The sequence below is a fragment of the Rattus norvegicus genome, chromosome 1, assembly GCF_021556685.1.
Source record: "Rattus norvegicus strain SHRSP/BbbUtx chromosome 1, alternate assembly SHRSP_T2T, whole genome shotgun sequence".
In the NCBI taxonomy this organism is placed as follows: domain Eukaryota; kingdom Metazoa; phylum Chordata; class Mammalia; order Rodentia; family Muridae; genus Rattus; species Rattus norvegicus.
Genome location: NC_141534.1, coordinates 176,562,031 through 176,580,813, shown reverse-complemented (window position 1 = coordinate 176,580,813; position 18,783 = coordinate 176,562,031). Strand labels below are relative to the sequence as shown.

At 44.8% G+C, this 18,783-nt stretch overlaps 1 protein-coding gene across 38 annotated transcripts in view; it reads left to right on the top strand.

Moving 5' to 3' along the window:
* The window catches only part of Dennd2b (DENN domain containing 2B), a 188,731-nt gene that overhangs the window by 91,353 nt on the left and 78,595 nt on the right, over positions 1–18,783 (top strand). For 29 of the 38 annotated variants that reach the window (XR_015625345.1, NM_001395094.1, XM_087559735.1 and 26 more), the window contains 1 exon segment: positions 1,492–1,581. The gene's annotated coding sequence lies outside the window, so the exon portion shown is untranslated. 38 annotated transcript variants of the gene reach the window in all.

The window sequence follows — 18,783 nt, the reverse complement described above, 5'->3', positions numbered from 1 at the left end:
TCACTACTTACAGGATCTGTCGGAGCCTGCCATTTCTTTTTGGGTTTTGTGATATTTTGTACATTATCTTCAGCATGTATTTGTGATTTAAATTCAAGTCAACCAAAAACTGGTTTTGAGAATTTTATAGTATACTGAAGGCGACTCAAAATCACAAGGAATTCTGCAAGGGGTCCGCATTACAGATTTCATCAGGGCCCCTAGTATTGTTTTGAGGAGCAACATTGGAAAATGCCCTCCTTGAGCCTCATTGTCACCATCCTCATCAGCTTCCGTGCCTTCCCACATGCAGTTGATCCATTTACCAAGTCCAAAGACTTCTACTTGAAAAATATGTTTACTGGATTGGTGGAGGAGAAGTACTAACAATTAGGAGGGGCCGGGGGATGAGATCTGGTGCCTAGTTTGAAGTATTTTTGACCAACAGTAACTTGACGCCCCACCCCACACCCCATACTCCATACCTCCACCACCCTATTGGTTAGATATATTCATAGAAAGTAGAGAGTCAGAAGGCTGGTGCAGTGACAGGTGGCCAGTCGGTGATGAGGTCAGACACTGCCAAGGTCTTGTGATTCTTGCTCTGGTATTCTTGGCAACTGTTCTGCTTAATGTATGCCAGAAAGTTGAAAGGCTTGGGCACTGGTTTTGGATCTTTTATTTCCTGGTTCAATAAATGAAGCAAGTAATTTAACTTTACTTTAGATACATAGCACCAGTCATAACTTTCAGAATTATTCTGCTGGAGAAATAACAAATGAACCAGGGTTTGGGAGGTTATTTTGGGAAGATGTAAGATAGCATGTGGTGGTAGGGCAGGGAATTTTCTCCCAGTTTGCAGCGGATATTGTGCATGTCATAGATTCTGTTTGTCATTGAGTTAAAGATTCTGTCTCTCATTGAATCTTTGGCTAAAAAGGTAGCAGTTAGATTTACCGTACCAGGACTTAGGTAGAGTCTCCACTTTCCCATGGAAGCCCACACTTGTGGTTCTTAGAAAATGAGCTGGTTTTCAAGATCAGGCTTCTGTGTACTTTATAGCAAAACATAAAGGATTAGGAGATCCGTGACTGGTCTCTACTCTCAGTTCTTTTCCTGACTAGTTGGATAAGTGTGAATTAGGTATCTGATCTCTCTGGGCCTCAGTGATCCCATCTATAAAATGGTAGCAAACCTATTTGACCAGTGTGTTCCAACCAGGTAAGAGCAACAAGCAAAACAGTGCATCTAAGAGAGTGTTAGGCAGTGTCCAAGCAAAGTATACTTGGGGCTCCTGTGTCCCAGGTAGGGTCCTGGCAGTCTGTAGTTTCTCATTGGAGGTCTGGACTTGGACTGTGGGTCTTTGTTGGGCAGAGAGGAGGCTGTTTACATTGTTTGGTGTCCTGGCTGTGACTGTAGACTTACCCAGGGTTCCTCCTGTTCTGGCTGTGACTATAGACTTACCCAGGGTTCCTCCTGGTCCTCATCTAGTTTGTTTTTTCTCCTTTGCAGGCAGACAGGAGACTGCTTAGGCTCTGGCACTAGTACCATGGGACCCTGTACTGGTTAAAAGCCGGCTCCAGGACCTGAACAGACAACAAGGTAACCTGAGAGGCCAGTCTAGGCCAGCTTCTGGGATGTGAGCTGTTTCCGCCCCAATTGCTCCTGAAAAATCCCAAGGGAACAAACAAGTTGAGGCAACATGCATCAGGGTCCCTCCTCATTCCCTGCCGCTGCAGGACCCAGAGGAAGTGCTTGCTTCCCCTCCAAGCCTTCAGCTAGCTCCCTCCCCTTTGGCAGGGATTCTTGCGGGTTATAAAAGCTGAGACACTAGAGGGGAGGAAAACAAGTCCGCTCACTGTCCTCACCCTTCTCCCCTCTGGGTTGTTGCAGCAAGTTCCCAGGGACTGTCCTGGGCTCCTGGTTGACTGGAAGGGTGGTAGGAGGAGTGGAATGCATGCATAAACCGAGCCTATCAAAAGACCGTGCTGTTTCAAGGCCGGCTAGAACTCAGAGAATGTGTGGAAGCACGCGCACGTGTACGTGCGCGCGCACTACCTCGCTCGTGGGACTCCGGGTTGAGGGAGAGTGCCTAGCTGAGTGAGAGCAAGCAAGCATGTGTGCAGCCTAGGACGGATCTCCATGACAACCAGCCTGGCTGGCTAGCTGCTCCAGCTCTGCTCACTTGGCTGGAAGGAGTGTCTTGAAAGGTCAGAGGAAGGAGCTGTGGGAAGTTCGCAGCAGGTACTGGAGCTTAAGCCAGTGGATCTGGGGGCCCTGGGCTCCCTAAGCGACTGTGGTGTGAGCCAGACTCTGTGGAGAAATGGAGTGGGCAAGGAGTCACCCGGACTACCAGGTAAGGGCACCTCTGAGCCTCCTGCTCTGCGTCTTGGGCTGTTTATGGCAGGCCAGTGTCTGTGTTCTTCCCTTCAGGGTTTGGGGGTCGAGAATGATGTCATACTCCAACAGTTGGATTCTATTAGCTCCGGGAGGAGGAGGGAAACAGCCAATTTTCTTGACTTTGCAAATCTAGCTAATCTCGCTCTGGCTGGATCGTAGATGTTTAGGCTTCGCTCTGCTTTTATTTAGCACAAAGCCACCGGATATTTTCACAGGAAGGCTCTTTTATAGGAAAGTGAGTTCTCATGGCTCAAGCACCATTGCAGTTCTTATGTGGAAACTTTTGCGGGGCAGCTTGGTTGGTTTTACCTTGCATTCTCCTCTTGTCTCCATGCTGCTATGTCTGACTTACAACACCAATCAAACTAGCTAAAGGAGCTCAGAGAGGAGCCTGCAGCAAGTTTCAAGACCATCTGGGGCATTTAACAGGGCAGAGGGACTTGCATAGGATCTGAGCTGGGGCCTTACACTCTGTCTGTGAAGTATCTTTGGAAATAATTAATTGCCCCCTCCCCATTAATAATGCTCATCACAGTTTCTTGAGTTGTGGAAGGGACTTTCTTGGGTTTTGGGGACTTGCAAATATCTGTCTTATCCAGATGTTGCACAGGGCCGTCTCAACGCAGCAGCTACCAGGAACTGGGAACTTGAAGGACTGTGCTTTATGCTGGGCGATCCCTTTGCTCCTAGTTTAACCAAATCCCAGAGCACACAGTGTCCACATCGTGCATGCCTTGTCCTACATTTCAGAAAGAGCTTGTTTTGACCTAGAGGCGTGTAGGGGAGTGACGTGTGGTGAACTCGGTGTGGTCTAGGGAAGGAAACCCCTCCAGAAAGGTAGTTTTATAGGTGATGAAGTAGCCAGGCCATCCGTAATGTTAAGAACGATGAGAGCTGCTAACTCTCCTACAGGGAAGCCCCTCAAGAAATGTACTTCTACTTCAGCCGTGTTACATCTTCCACTCCTGGCCTCAAGGAACCTTGTGGAAGCTTTTAGTTTCTTACTGGGGCCAGGGAACCGCTGTTGTTCCTGGCTCTTTGGTTTTCCTTCTTGAACTTGCTAAACAGTGTGTCTTTTGTGTCCGGGCAAACAATAAGGGGGCCTTCTGATTAACGTCAGGTCAGCTTGCCAGCGCAAGTGCTGGCTCTGCCCCTGATTCTGGCAGCCTCAGTGTACACTGTATGCATCAGTGTTGAGGCCCGAGGGTCTGCTGTGCGAGCTGCATGCCTCTGGGCCTCAGATAGGCTTCTTTCAATTTTAATTCCTCCTATAACACTGGAGGAGCTCTTGGCTTGTGGAGCTCTTAATATGGCCTATGGGTCAGGATTGAAGGTGGAGTTGTGAGTAAGAAATGTCTGAGGTTCTGCTGCCTGCTGGGAAGTCCCTCAGATTATTAGCTGTAAGATGGGCATGATGGTAATAGTTATTACCATGTAGTATTACCAGAGAGGAAGCAAATGGGATGGGTTCCATGAAACAGTTGTAAACAAATCAACAAATCTACATAATGTAATATGTTAGAGCATGAGGCTTAAGGAATAGCCCGACTTCTCTGGGAAGTCACTTTGCCTCTCTCTTCTGGTCTCATTTATAAAGCACCTTCTACTCAGATGCATTTATAAATCAAAATGAGATAAACCTCACAAGTCATCTTTGAGATATTTAAGGAAACCAATGGTGCTTTCTTTGGGTTGGGAAGCCAGATAGGATGGATATTCACTGTAGACTTTGAGCCTTGTAAATGATCCTTCAGAGACACTAGAGAGACGACGCTTCCTGTAGATTATGGAACTCGTGTTTTAGTGTGGAGAGGAGCCCAAGAGATCTTTTTCTCCAGCGTACATGGCTCCATGCCGTGGTGGATCACATGTTTTAATTTGGGGAAACTGCCTCGATTGGGCAGTGGGGCCTGTCTCCTCACCTCTAGGTATGAAAGGCAGGTCTGACTGATAGGAAGTGTCACTGTTCTGGAAGCCTCTTAGGAGCCAGACAGCATTCTGAAGAACTTGTAAGGGGAAAACCAAAAAGAAAAACAAGGAAGTGGGAATTCCAGGGGCAGATACTTGATATGTCCTGGAATTGCGCCAAGGAATGGAGAAATGAGGGAGGGGAAACTCCAAGCTATGGCACCCTGGATCTGTCCTCCGTCCTCAGTGACCCTTTAGAGTGTATGACATGTTAGAGTATCCCACACGTACCCTCAGCCTCTGTCATAGGTCAGGAGAAAACCTGCCAGCTATGACCCGGAGTAGCATTTGGAGAGAGCAGGTACAGAACAAGTTTTGTTTTTTTCCTTTCCTTGATTCAAACAGAGCAGCTCTCAGAGGTCATTTCTCGTCACTATGGCCACTCAGGCTTGAAGAAGTTTTAAACAGTTTGGATTGGACACATCACTGTGGCCTCTCAGGCCCAAAGAAGTTGTGTAAAACTTAGATTGTGCTGCAGTGTTCTTTTCTCCCCAGTCCTTCAGCTTCCCAGAGCTGAGTCACAAATTGGATCCCTCTATGTTCCTTAAGGATTAAAAAGTAACATTCCTCTTCTCACTCCCTCTCCCTCCCTTCCTCTGCACCCCTTTGTGTACACTTTCCCTCAGTGCTCCCAGTCTCCAGAAAGAACAATCAGTCACCCAAGGAAGTTGATACTTGGAATCTTTGGAAAAAAAGGCCTAGGGCGTGCTGTCTCTCCCTGGGCTGGGAAAACAGCTTGGAGGAGGCATCAGACTCTAAGTATCATGCTTGGCCTCCTTGCTGATATGCAACTAGGAGAGGAAAGCCCTGTCTCCCACCGCATCTGATACCAAGAATGCTTTGGGCAGGTGGACTGGCTTCTCAGGAAAGTGCCCTTTAGTACCCGTATGGAACTGGGTGTCAGCTGTCATCATCCTAGCAACACCAGGTTTCCACTGTTGGGTCCAGGAGAGTTTGCTAAGGCAGTCAAGCAAAGGCCACACATTTCTCTGGCCCGTGGAGGCTAGGCAGCAGCCTCTCAGAGTCTGGCTTCACTTCCCTTTTGTGCCTCTATGTTGACTTGGGGGCTAGGGGAGGAAGGCTGCAAATAATTGAGTTCTTTGAGATAGAGGGACCATGGCTTAGAAGGCATGAAGGGAAAAAAACAAAAAACACCAGCCATCTGGCATAATATAACAGGCAGATTTCTCTTCAAAGCCCGTGGGAAAACTTGCATTAATGTGACTTCTGTTAAAGGAAGGGAGAGGGGGGTATCTCTTTCTGCCAGAGGGGCAGTACAGTGATCCTCTGTTTGAGTAGGTCGCAGTGTCTGTCTTAGGGAAGTATGTTATCATTCTGTGTTACACTGAGATGGTTAGAGAAATCCTGGTGTCTGTTCCAGCCTGGAGCCCTAGAAAATGTCTGTAGATTTTTTGCTTTGGGGGTGTTTTTTGTTGTTGTTTGTTTTTGTTTTGTTTTTGAGAGGAGAGGAGGTTTTATGAGTTTAGACTACCTTATTGATGATTTTCTCTATTGACCCCACCCCCACCCCTGGCTCTGACATAATGAATACACTGTTGTGCGGCCTGTTGAAACAATTGCAATGACTGAATATTTACGCTTCCCTAAGACTGTCCCTGTTAAAGGGCAAATTACATGCAATTAGGGTATGAAGCTGCTTCAACCAAGATGGGCCTGTTTCCATGGGCTTGTCTTGAAACAACTTCAGTTTCTTCTCCTATGAGTCCTGCTGTAGCTGAAAGTTTGTAAATTAGAGGTTGCCTTTGGGAATCAATACAGTGTGTGAGGGCTGTCTGAATCTAATAAAAGGAGAGTAACTAAGGGTTTTGAGAGAAAGACCTAGAAGTAACAGGAGAGAGGTCTTGGACAAGGGAGCTAAGAAGAAAGTAGTTCTGAGCAGCAGCAGTGCTTTTAAGAGGAAGGCTGGCCTGGGAGGCCTTCATATATATGCTATGCTATGTGTGTGATCTATAACATATCATTGTATGTGTGTGGGGTGTGTGTGTGTGTGTGTGTGTGTGTGTGTGTGTGTGTGTGTGGTATGTGTGAGTGAGTGTGTGTGTGTGTGGTGTGTGTGAGTGAGTATGTGTGTGTGTGGTGTGTGTGTGGGGTGTGTGAGTGTGTGTGTGTATGGTGTGTGTGTGTGGTATATGTGGGGCATGTGTGTGTGTATGTGTGTGGTGTGTGTGTGGTATGTATATGTGGGGTGTGTGAGTGAGTATGTGTGTGTGTGGTGTGTGTGTGGTATGTATATGTGGGGTGTGTGTGTGTGGTGTGTGTGGTGTGTATGTGAGGGGTCTGTGTATGTGTGTGGTATGTGTGTGGTATGTGTGTGTGTGTGTGGTGTGTATCTATGGGTGGGGTGTGTGTGGTGTGAGTGTGGTGTGTGTGTGGTGTGTTTAAGTGTGTGGTGTGTGTTTGTATGTGTGTGTGTATGTGTGTGTGTGGTGTACGTGTATGTGGTGTGTATGGTTGTGGTGTGTGTGGTGTGAGTGTGTGGTGTGTGAGTGTGTATGTGTGTGTGTGGTATGTGTATGTGTGTGTGTGGTGTGAGTGTGTGGTGTGTGAGTGTGTATGTGTGTGTGTGGTATGTGTATGTGTGTGTGTGGTGTGAGTGTGTGGTGTGTGTGTGGTATGTGTATGTGGTGTGTGTGTATGTGGTGTGTATGGGTGTGGTGTATGTGGTATGTGTATGTGGTGTGTGTGTATGTGGTGTGTATGGGTGTGGTGTATGTGGTGTGAGTGTGTGGTGTGTGTGATGTGAGTGTGTATGGTATGTATATGTGGGGTGTGTGTGTTTGTGTGTGTATGTGGTGTATGTGAAGGCCAGAGAAGGAAGTTGGTTGGCTTGCTCTATCACTCTGCCTTATTCTACACCCTCCATTTTATTTTTAATTATTTGTGTGTGTGTGTGTGTGTGTGTGTGTGTGTGTGAGAGAGAGAGAGAGAGAGAGAGAGAGAGAGAGAGAGAGAGAGAGAGAGAGAGAGTGTCCCCAGAAGTCAAAAGAGGGCATTGCCTTCTCTGTGAATTGTCCAAACTGGGTTCTTGGAACCAAAATTCAGGTCATCTGCCAGAGCAGCAAGGCCTTGTAACTGTAAAGTCATCCCTTCAGCCTCCTGCCTTATTCCCTTGTTACAGGGTAAGTCTTCTGTCTTATTTACCCACAGCACTAGGTTTAACAGGCATTCAGTCATGTTTGACTTTCTATAGGGATTTGAACTCAGGTCCTCCTGCTTATGCAAAAAACACTTACCTGCTCAGCTATCTTCCTAGCCTCTGTAGATCATTTTAAAAGCAAGTAAACCTGTGGAGCGTGTGCTTATTGGTGACTATTAGATATTCAACGAGCATGTGGCTCTCTCTAAAAGCAGCTTTGGTTGTTATGCAGGAATAATCACACAGGGTCAGCCCAACCCTCCTTACCTCTACAAACACATCCATGTGTTCTACAAAGTCCAGCTTGTAGGGGAGGCTTTGCTGCCAGCTCAGGGTGAGGATTAGAGAAGTTGGAGCAGGGAAGTTGGAGTGAGGTGGAGGGGGGTGAGGGAGTAGTGTGAGGGATGAGAGGAGATGAAGTGAGGAGTAGGGTGAGGAGTGGGTTGTAGTCTTACTCTTCTCACCATCTTTGGACTCTTGGGAGGGTATCTTATTTTCCTATGTCAGTTGGGGTGATCTTACTCTTCTCAAGGCATTTTGGTGAAAGTTACAGTTCTGGTCTCACATATGCTGCCAGTAAGTATCAGCATTGCTCTCTGCCAGTAAGTGCCAGTGACTTCTCCTTGTGTTCATTCCCACCAACACATGGCAGGAGAATACACAAGCCAGGTAGTTAGCAGGCCTGAGTTTTAGTTCTGGCCCTGTCTGACTGACGGCCGGCCGGCTCTCAGTTTCCTCTCCTGAAAAGAGATGGATTAAGAGTTCTTATTGATACTGACTGATCACATGTTAGTGTTGACTTTCCAGCTAAGTTCTCAGAAATTCTTTGGAATTAAGTATACTTTTCCTCAAATGACAACATATGTATAGTTTATACTTTTAAAGTGTTTGAATAAATATTAAACCCATCAGTTGGAGTCTAGGAAGCATGTTTATGTAGTTCCTAAAACATGGAGACATGAAACTTGTTCTCAGGTGCAAAAGATGCATAGATGTGTACAGTAGTTACAAGGAGGAAGCTGGAAGCCTGCCAGTCAGTAAGAAAGAAGTGGGTTTACTTGGTGCTGCTGGTAATATTTCCATCTGTGAGTGTTTGGGGCACCAACTTTTGATTTGTTCTGAAGACTGAATAAATGCTGCCACCCCTCTAGAAAAGGAAAAGTTGCAGTACTGTCTGAAGGACTTCCTGTCAGAGTTTGAGCGACCAGTTGGTGGGTTAAGACAAAGCATGGGGGCTAGAGAGATGGCTCAGCGGTTAAGAGCACTGACTGCTCTTCCAGAGGTCCTGAGTTCAATTCCCAGCAACCACATGGTGGCTCACAACCATCTGGAATGGTATCCAATGTACTTTTCTGGTGTGTCTGAAGACAGTTACAGTGTACTCACATACATAAAATAAATAAGTCTTTAAAAAAAGATGAAGCATGGTGGAGTGAGAACTACACAACAGAAATGATGTTTGGAACCTGGCCTGTTGTCAGCCTCAATTCCAAGTACCTGATTATCTACCCACATACATGGTTCTTAGTGCTGCCCATGTCGCTTAGCTTGTCCACTGCTCAGAAAGCTGTCTCAAACTGAGGCAGTAAAAGACTTACCTGAGAGTGTTGTAGCGTAGCCTACATGTAAAGGCATAGCTAGTACTTCCTACCTTGTTACTGGACAACATGTTAGCTATTTTTGTATCCATTACTCCCTTTCAAACCAAGCATATTTGTGGCTAGTCTGTGGGGCTTGTGATATCCTTTCCTTTACATCATGGCAGTTTTTGTGAGTCCCCGATGAACAACAGGTCAGAACTCTTGTACTTGCTTTGTCGGTATAGTGGTGCCATCACTGGAATGAAAGGAGGCATAAGCAGGCAGATCTTGTGAGTTTGAGACCAGCCTTGTCAACACAGCATAATCCAGGCCAGCCTGGTGAGACCTGGGGGCAAGAAAAGAGAAGTATGTAGGCCAACACCAGAGAATGGTGGGTGATGGGGCATGTAATCTCAGTACTTGGGAGGCTAAGGTAGGGATTTGAAGTTAGTCTGTCTGTATTGTAAGACTATCCTTCAAATAAAATCACACGAACAGACTAGTCAGAGGGGAAGTGTGCCAAACCGAAGCACTGTCTAGGATGAGAGGACCCTCCGTGAATGCTAGCACATATGGGATGTCTGGGTGGGGTCACACATAACCCTGTCTGGAGGAGCAGGATGGGAAGTAGGAGAGCTGGTGGGAGACAAAGGGGAGTGGAGATGGGGACAGAGAGTACTAAGCATCACCAGATATCCAGGCGAGAGGCTATGACTGAGACAGTAAGTGGTGTCAGGACAGGCCCTGGCACTTTTCCTTCCCGAGAACTTTCTTGATTCCATCTCCAGGTGCTCCTGGCCCAGAGGAGTGGGAGATCTGGATAGGGAGGTTCTAATCTGTGTCTAACAAATGAGTAGCCCCTTATCTGCAGTGTAATTATAAAGCGATTTCCTTTTCCAGCTGCAAGAAACAGGAACTTTTGCTGCCAAATTTAGCAGTGTTTTAAGTCCCTCAAATCTCCTTTGAGTGCTACCAAAGCCCTAAGCTTTGTTGTTATCTTCTGCTGAAAAATTGCCTGGGAAGGTCATTTCAGCAGTGCCAATTAATACATGCCTACAACTGCTTATAATGTAAGGTGCTTTCCCTCTAGAAAGCCAAACTTTGCAAAGTAGGGCCAAATACCCTGCAGTTACTTCTGAAGGCTCAGAGGCAAGGCTCAGCATCCAGGAGTCCACTTATTCTCAGAGCTTCAGTTTTGATACCCAGCAAAATTTTGCCCCCTACTTCTTGTTGATGGAAAATTTCCTCAGCACAAATTTAACACCAGGTTCTTCCACTCTCCATTTAGTTTGTAAGCTACTTATGACCTGTCTTTTTTCTGTTGGAATAATTAGAAGATGAAGCCTGTGGGTGTTGGAGCCACACACGGGACTCATTTTCAACTCATTTCTGACAAGTAGGTCAGAGCCATGTGCGTACAGATTTTGATACTTGGGGAAAAAGGAATGAAGATAGAGAAAGGAAATTCAAGAATGTGACTGACCATGGCAGCTGTAAAGAAGTGGATACAAAAAAGTGACAGGAAAGTACTTAAAATAGTTGACATGATCTTGGCAGTGGTAGTGAGTGACCTTGGTTTCAGCCTTGACTTGACTGACTCAACTTTTGTGTTCAGAGGAATAAGGCTTTGAATTTTCAGTAGTAAGTCCAAACTGTCTCATTCTCTCTGCCCTTTTCTACCCTACCCCTCCCCTGCCTATTTTCCCCACTATGGCTTCAGACCTAAATGGACGGACAACGTTGTCCCCTCCAGTGTGAGTATTCACTGGTGCCCAGGGCTGTTACTGCCCAGCTGTTACTCTTATAATTCCCGAGAGAGCCAGCTGTGAGCATAGGGGAAGGGGGGGTTTGGTTAATTCTAAATTAGTTCCCAAAGTGGGTAAGGATCAGGTTAAAAAGAAAACAACTGGGAATTTTTGTTGTATTTAAATCTCATTTAGTGGAATTTTAAAAGTCTCCCCCCCAGCCCCCCACCCTCCACATAACCTTTATCTCATAACCTACAGGTGTTGGGCAAATCTTGTAGAGTTTCAAAAGCAGTGTTGTCTAGACTTGTTTTCAGCTGCAAAACTTAAGGTCAGAAGTTGGTGTGGCTCCCTGGAAGAAGTTTAAAGCAGAAAACTCTGGAGTCTAGAACACTTAGGGACCTCCTGAGCCCTTTGCAGTATTAATGTTTTTCAGCACAGGAGCTGGGGTGACTTTATTATTGATGTTTTCCAAGGGTTGATCTTTAGCCTTTTATCGTCTTCATCCACATCTCTTCCATAGGGGCCATCTCTCCTATTAATCATTAATCAAGAGAAAGAAGAGGGTGGCCATACCTCTGCCTCACATTTCAGAAATGGAATCTGCCGCCTGCCTGCCTGCCTTCCCCCACCCCCTATTCAATGAGTATTTGTGTGATACAAAGTCTTACTATAGAACTAAGGCTGGCCTAGAACTTGAGATTCTCTTGTCTGAGTCTCTTCAGTGCTGGGAGTAAGTTTGTGTTAACATACTTGATTCATTTAATAGCTGGTTTTTAATTATGTAGGTTTGTGTCAGGGCAGGGCAGAGAGAGAGAGAATATGAGAATGTTTTACTTGGGTCAGTATCTTCTATTTGCCCCCACATACTCCAGGCTAAGCAGCCCAGAAGCTCCTGGGGATTCTCCTGTTTCCACCTCCTGTCTTGATGTAAGCAGCAGTTGGATTAACACTGTTGTGTCTGACTGTTTTCCATGGGTTCTGGGGATTTGAATTCAGGTTCTCACACTTGTCTGGTAGGTGCTTTATCCACTAACCGCTCTTTCTAGTCTTAATAAATATTTACTGAGTATCCATTTTGTTGTAGGTGCGATTATATATAAGGGATGTGGAGATAACAAAGGCAGCATTCAGTTAACAAATAAACAGGTTAATACATGAAATAAAGGTACTGACACTTCCAAGTAGATAGTGGGGATAGGAGCACGAACTGGGAGTTAGAAAAGGCCTTTCAGAGAATGAGGTTCAAGCTGTGATCTCTAGGGTGAGGAGAAGCCAGGGAAGTACCTTCCTAAAGTAGGAAACAGAAGACAAGGCCCAGAGGTGGAGAGAACTTGATGTGCAGAGTAAGTGTGGTTGGAGTATAGGAGCAAGTGATTCAGACTGTAAGATGTTGGCCCAGGGTGAGATTGAGCTTAATGGCCATTGTCAGGGGCTTGAAAACTCAGTGTGAGGGATACCCATTGGGGTGAGGTGTGGAGATTTGACAGAGATGGGTAGCTAAGAGCAGCATTGAATCTAATGAAGAGGAATCCAGAAAAGGTGTAGGAGAAGCAGAAATGGGCTGGCGTGGGGATGGACACAAACAGACTCAGCTAGTAGAAGTTGAATGGATACATTTGTGGGATCAGCGATATATGTTCACAATTTTCTGCAAAGTTTCGGTCCATGTTACTTCATTAGTGGGTGTATTATTATACCAGACACTTGTATGTGCAATTTTACTTGGCATGTTAGTAAACACTCACGACTATCTTTGGGTGAATTTGTTGATGTCCTTAAGGAACTTGGTTGCTTAAATTTTGTACCTCAGTCTAGGTGAACTGAAGCATTGCTCTCTCTATACCCCTATTCTGATTGACATACCAAAAATGTGTTCCTCTCAGTTACCTGAAACATGTAATGAGTTACCTGCTCAAGTTTTCATGTTTCATTGATGAGTATGATCTTTCAATACATTGGAAACTAGAATAAGTTCTGAATGTTTGTGGAATTTAATGAAATATTTGTAACTTTGTCAACTACCAATACCGCCAATTAGAATAAAAACTAGGACAAGAGATTGGGAATGTATGGCAAAACTGGAACACAGATAACCTGCATTACCTTTTTCTCTCTCTCTCCCTCCTACACACACACACACACACACACACACACACACACACACACACACACACACACACATATATATATAACTGCTCTTGTGAAAAAACAGCCTATGAGGTCATGTAGAAGACACAGCTGGAGTGACAGAAATCTTGTCCACCATACTGAGTGTATTATCATTGGTAGCAGTCTTCCTACCGATTGGGAATCCAGGAGCCCTTGCAGAGCTCTGAGGAGCCTTGGATTGGTGGTTTTGAGACTCGAACATATACCAGATTCACCCAGAGCTTATTTCAAGTTCAGTAAGGCCAAAGTGGGAGCTGACAGTTTGTGTTTTGGGCAAGTTTATAGATACACCTGCTGTAGTTGTTGGTGGTGATGTGTGTGGTGCTGGTGGTGTGTGGTGTATGTGGTGGTGATGTGTAATGGTAAATGTGATTACATGTGGTGGTGGTCATATGTGGTATAGGTGGTGGTGGTGTGTGGTAATGGTAGTAGGGTGTGTATGGTAGTAATGTGTAATGTGTAGTGGTTGTAGTGTGTGTGGTGATGATAGTCGTGTGTGTGGTGGTGGAGGAGGTGGTGGTGACGATGATGATGGCAGTGGTGGTTTTGGAACCTCACTCTGAGAAACACTGTTTAATAAGAGGTTTGATGGTTGAGATACAATAAGGCTTTGAGGCAAGAGTCTAGTTGGCTTACTCTCTTTGACCAGCCTAGAATTCCGTATGTATAAGTCTGTCCTTCAGAAGTTCCTGGCTGGTTCACCCTGTAATACCAACAGAGATGGGTAAAGGTCTATGCCCTTCTACTCATTTTTCTCATGGTATCCAAGTCACTTTCAGGTGAGGTTTCAGATGGTGTGCTTGGCTCTAAATTGCTGCTTGTCTGATTTTTGAAACATGCCCATCCTATGCCCTTTATTTTACTAGGACTGGTGACATTCCTGTCAGGAAATGCTTGTGTGTCCTTGAGCACAGCCCCTTGATTGGCTGGGCTGGCAAGCAGGCCGAGCATGAGTGTGCTGTTTGTTAGCCAGGTTTACACAGAGAGATTATCTCTTCAGCCCAGGAGTTGAATTTCAAGGGCAAAGTACACAGTTGGTTGAAACGTTGAGAACACCTGGCAGAGACAATTTCACTTGCCCAGCCCTTGGTGTGTTCCCACAGAGGTCAGGTTTTTTCATTTATGAGAGTTCCTCTAAGGCAGCATGGCTCCAGGCGCCATCACCATCACGTTTCAACACCAGAGGCTTCAGGTGAGACAAAACATAAAGCTGCCCCCCCCCCTTGTCATCCATGCTGCCTAAAGCCTTCTCTGGCTTGCTCTTCCCTCTGAGGAGAGGTCTGGGGCTTCCCCCCCCCTTTAAATTTTTATTTTAAAGATTTAGACTTACTTTTTAGTGATTCTGTTTACATAGTATAACACCAGCAAATGACATGGCAAAGTACTAGACAGAACATGACTCACCTGGAGTCTGGGGAGAGGGGACATATAGGAAGCCAAGCTAATGCTTAGTGTTGGATGTTTCTGGGCCAACTGGTAATATTTGAACAATTTTGATGCTGATGTATATTGTACAACTAATACGTAATTGAAATTTTCGAATTGTATGTTTTACCACAAGAAAATATTACACTCTACTAAAAACTGTCTTACTAATCTTTACCAAGAGTGCTTTCCATGCCAGTGCATTCCTCCTGACAGCAGCCCTGTGCCTTTTCAGATGGACTCTGATAATTTACTTAACAGGGGCCCTAGGGATTGGCCTTTGGATTGTTACAGGTTTCCCCGAGGAAGCGGCAGCACACAAGTGACTTTGACCGTGTGTTCTAATACTTGTGTTTCCCTAGGCAAAATTACTAGAAGATTTGCTGATCAAAGGATATGCTCATTAAAAAATGTTAATAAATACTGCCAAACTGCTTTCCAAAGAAGTTGTATTAGCTTAATTCTCATGAGTAGTAGAGAAAGGCACCTGTTTCTACATACCTTTGCCATATGGTATTAGCAAGTTTTTAATCTTTGCCATTCTGATAGGTAAAAAAGAATTTCTCTTTTAAAAGTGAGTTTATTTTTTTATTATGTGGATGTGACTGAAGAACCAGTGGAGTCCAGAAGAAAGCTTTGGAGTTCTTGACCTCTGAAAACAGGCTTTTTTTCCTGAAGCTTTATTTAGGTTTTTGTCATTATTAGCAGAATCCAGCACTTTTCATGTTTACTGCCAATTACTTTTACTTTTACTTTTCTGTGAATTTTTTTCTTTCTTTCTTTTTTTTTTTCTCGGAGCTGAGGACCAAACCCAGGGCCTTGCGCTTATTCACCTTCTTAATTGGTCCCTTACAGATTTGTTAAGAAGTTACACACATATATCAGGTGTGGGCTGTATGTATTGATGGTATTTTTCTCCTTTTTTCCTCCTTTCTCCTGTTGAATTGGTTTTTTACATAAAATTGGTAAACTTACTTTCTCTTGTTTTTAAGTGAGTCAAGCCCCAGTATTCACATCCTTACACTATCTATTTCCTATTTATGGTGTACCTTAGCAATTAAAACCATTTTTGCAACACTAACAAAGGAACACTTTCAATCCAGCTAGTGAAAGTGGCAGATTGACACTTACATTTACAAAACACAAGTCTCCCGGGTTCTGGACGCTGTTTATTTTCTGTTATCCTAGATATGGTACTGATATATTCCTTTTCTGTGTGTTTGGGGATAATCACATCTGCACTCCTCAGAGTGAATCCCAAGTGCAGCTGCGTGAATGCCAGATACCTAGACATTGTGACACAACATCTTCAGATGTAGTTGAATTATCTCATTCTGGCTGAGATGGCCCCCAGGTATTGACAACAGCGACAGAGTGGCAGAGTAAGTGGGCCAAAGTTCGAGAAATCATTAGGACCCAGAAAGGGTGTGGCTTTGACATGGGAGCAGCAGTAAAGCATGAGCAAATGTGTCTTCTTCAGGGATTAATAGAGTTGGGTGTTGTGGCCCAAGCACGGAAACCTGGTGATTCAGAGGCAGAGGCGGGGAAGTGCTACAAGATCAAGGCCAGCCTGATTTGTCTCCAGAGAAGATAAGAAGAGCTAGCTCAGTCTTATCGAAGATGCTTATCGTCTGAATGCTGAAATACTGGGGAAGTGGAGTCAGGGCAGGTCTTTGGAGTTCACTGGCCAGGAGCCTAGTGAACCAGGCGAGTGAGAGATTTTAAAAAAAAAAGGTGAATGGCCTTTATAGAACAAGATGATCTCTCTCTCTCTCTTTCTCTCTCTCTCTCTCTCTCTCTCTCTCTCTCTCTCTCTCACACACACGACAGAATGAAGAAAGATTTTAAAGTCAAGTGAAGGAAGAGTGCTGTTTATTGAAGATTTACTTTGTCCCAGATACTAAACAGATTCACCTCAACTGTACTTTTACGTCAGCTTTTAGTACGGGATCAGCCTAGGGTTGCTAATCCTAGGGTCCTAAACCCAGGAAAGATCACCTTCTTCAAGGATCAGAGTATAAATCAAACCTTAGAGTTAGTCATTAGGGTTTAGGAGATTTGAGAGCAGGAATGGGCTAGCATGGTTTCTGTTCTGTCAGCCAGAAGCTTAGGCAGAAATATTAGTGGAAGTTGGCTAAGTAAGGAAGCAGAAAGGGAAAGTATTCAGATAAGCATACATCAGGCCTCTGCAGAGCCAACTGCCCATCAGCAGCTGCACTCTGAAGGAACTTAGCTTGCTGGATGAGGCTTGCTAGAAAAGGCCAGCATCCTGAGTGGGCCAGATCAGGTGTTTGGAACTAACACAGCAAACAGAAACGTCTTCCTTAAGACTAAGGAAGACAAAGACTTGAAAGAACTGAGCAGAGCATGTCTTACTGCACTGTCAGTTCTTGCCAACAAGTGCTGTGCTGAGCTGGGTGCCATGTTAGGTGTTGGGGTTTTGTGGTTCCCCACAGTTTGGAAAGTACTCTGGACCTGTGGAGGAGTAAGCGTGATGTGCACAGAAGAAGGACATAGAGTAGACCTGAAGAATCTGCTGAGGCTCGGGCATGGCTTTGGTTGTAAATAAACCAGGTGATTGCTGGTAAAGTCACACAGGTAAAGTGGGGCAGGGAAGGGAGGCGGCGAGCCTTCGAGCAGGCAGAGTATGCCGTACTTGCTGGTAGACTTGAACATGATTGAGAGGTCAGGGGTCGTTCCTAAGAACTTGCAGGACTTTGTGGAAAAGCAAGTTGTATGTCTCTCTGTGTTATCAGGGTGGTGGATGGACAGAGTTCAGTTTGTACTTAATAGATTTACCTGGTTGTTTCTATGGAGCATTATTTGGGTTGTTGTCTCTCCTATGTATTTTCTATGAACTGTACATTAGATATATAGGCTAGACTAGGGTAAGCATTTGGGAGGGGGCCACTTTATAAGCAGTGCAGAGGACCACAAGCAGATAGATTTGGATATCCCACGATTACTAGTGTTCAATTTGATTACTGCTCAAAGTAGTTCAGTCAGATGTCTTCATTGTAAAATTATAGTTTTCATTTTGTGAAGGTCACCTCTGGGTGACCTTTGGCACTGCTCCTCTTTAATCTTTCACTTAAGAGGTTTTATTTTTTAAACTTCGAATTATGGAAAATGTCAAGTGTTCCCAAAAGTAGAGTTGAAGATGAATAGCCTTATAACCACCATTCAGCAGCAACTACTGTCAGCACATGGACTAGCTGCCATTCCTTCTATGCCTGTCTACCACTCCACGACCAGATTTTTGAAGGCATCATACATTTCTGACCATTAGCATTATAGAAAGGACTCTCCTTTCTAGACCATAAAGACCTTTATGATACATTTGCTGATCTATCTGCTCTGCCCAAGAACAAGACTTTGAGATATAGATAGATAGATAGGTAGATAGATAGATAGATAGATAGATAGATAGATAGATAGATAGATAGATAGATAGTCTTGAATTCAATGGTTTACTGTGGTGAGTAAAGTGGAAGTAAATTCAGGGAGTACTGGAGTACTGGAGTACTGGAGTACTGGAGTACTGGAGTACTGGAGTACTGGTCTTAAGACCAGGGTTGCAAACAGGAGTGAGTGGTACTGTTGCCAGGAAGGGAGAGCTGTAAATACTCTGGTGTGTGTCAGGGTAGGGATGCTGTGTGATATGATTGAAGGTGTGGGCAATGGAAAAGAGAAGACAGGGAGGAAAACCTCAGAGCATCATTAAGCCTCTGTCTTCCCAAACATTGCTGTCTGCTGGTTAGTGTTGGGGAAGTGAAAGGGGTGAAGATCGGGGGTGTCGGGGAGGAACAGGATCCGTTTAGTCATTGACCAACAACTGCAATTCAGGCTGGAGAGATTCAAGGTCAAGGGCAGGAAGGGTGAGACAGAGCCAGACTATGTAACCGTTTGTCCCTGGTTTCTTTGAGACCTAATGACCAGGGAAGGTACACCTATCTGCTAGGGTAGTAACCTTTGAGCATTCAGGAAAGGCACACGTTGTAGTTGTTTTTGTTTGGGAGAACTTTGAGTCAGAATTTGTGTCGTTGGCTAACCAAGAAAACTTGGAAATGACAGCTTCTCTTCTCAGAGATAGTGGTGTTTTGCATTGTTTGTTTAATGTCTGTTTGAGGCTAGGGGTAGAGCTCAGAGGTAGATTACTTTCCTAGTATGTACAAGACCTTGACTTCAAGCTCCAGCACTACAAAAGAAAGCAAAATAAAGCAAAAGATAGAAGCTCTTGAAAGAATTCTTTGAGAGTGGCCATTACTGAAGATTGAAAAGGGAGCTGGAAGAAAAGAAGTCCGGTTAGCTGAGTCAGCTTCTTCTCAGTGGTGAAACTCAGTGGTGAAATAGTAGT